Genomic DNA, 1,313 nt, shown 5'->3' on the forward strand with positions numbered 1-1,313 from the left:
CGTAGTTCTTCCATCTTTTGTTGTAACGATCTAACGTTGCTCAGGATTATTGCAGGTAACGGCGGTCTGCAACCGCGTCGTCGAAAACGCTGTCTGACGCCACCTCTTTGACCTCTTTTCCGCCGGCGTTTGCTTTCCACTCCTAGCTTTCAGGCAATCCGGAAGGTCCACAGGCGGATTGTAATCAACTGAACGGTACAGAAGCAGATCCTCTCTCGTGTATGTTAGTGTTTGGTCGTTGCTCCACCTGCACGCCATTGTGTGCGAGTAACAGACTGCTACCAGATGCGCGATAAACAAACAAATAAAAAGCCTTATAAATATCGCCATGTCGACGACTTACTTTAGAAATTAACTGATCTTGAAAGTTAAAAATCAAGTGTCTAATCCTCTCAAAAACTTAAGAAATACCAGCAACAGCATGAGTCCGTGTCGCCAGCCGAGCATCGCCACCGGAGGGGCTGTGTCGCCACGGTGCCCCCAGAACAGCCAGTACGCTGCTGAAACCTCCTTTAGCAGGCAGAGAGACCCCGATCAGAACCTGGACTCAGGGGGGGCATTCTGGATCAGCTCTTAATGGACTGATGGTAATAAGGAGCTGCAGAGATCAACTGCTGGACTGGTTTTCATTAGAGACAGGACGATCCTGAAGTTTGTTACGTTGGTCAAAAAGGCGCTTCATTTTTTAATGTGAGAGTTAAAGGACGTCACAGTAGTGCTGGAGGCTGCTGGAGGCCAGGGCGGTGCCATCCAGAGATAATGCGTCTCGGAGGGGCATTAGAAAATTACAGGTCTCTCTCAAATTCAAATTCAAATTAGCTTTATTGGCATGAATGTATAACAACAATATTGCCAAAGCATCATACAAACTACATAAGAACAATCAACCCCATACATTTCATTAAACAAGTAATTAAAGTGTGTGTGTGTGTGTTTGTGTTAAAAAAATAAAATACATTAAAAATAATTAAATAAATAAAACGGTAAGTGTGTGTGTGTGTGTGTTAAAAAAATGAAAATATATTACACCTTAAAATAAAATAAATAGATACCGTAAACGTGTGTGTGTATATTAATAGACAAAAAATAAAAAAATTAATTAATTGGTTAAAAAAATAAATAAATAATTTAAAAAAAAAGGAAATCATTATCAAATGTAAAAACAAAACAATTACTAAAATATCAAACAATCAAAATAATCATTTGAAAATCTGTACAATTATTTATCAGTCTGAGGCTCCACTGGTTGTTCTCCCAGTAAATAGGGGAGTTTCTGTGCGTCTGATATGAATTCAAATTCGGGGTATATTTGG

At 39.6% G+C, this 1,313-nt stretch overlaps 1 protein-coding gene across 1 annotated transcript in view; it reads left to right on the forward strand.

Moving 5' to 3' along the window:
- The window catches only part of lama1 (laminin, alpha 1), a 48,721-nt gene that overhangs the window by 24,056 nt on the left and 23,352 nt on the right, over positions 1-1,313 (forward strand). The gene's annotated exons all lie outside the window — the stretch shown is intronic.

The sequence above is a fragment of the Micropterus dolomieu genome, linkage group LG01, assembly GCF_021292245.1.
Source record: "Micropterus dolomieu isolate WLL.071019.BEF.003 ecotype Adirondacks linkage group LG01, ASM2129224v1, whole genome shotgun sequence".
Taxonomy (NCBI): Eukaryota; Metazoa; Chordata; class Actinopteri; order Centrarchiformes; family Centrarchidae; genus Micropterus; species Micropterus dolomieu.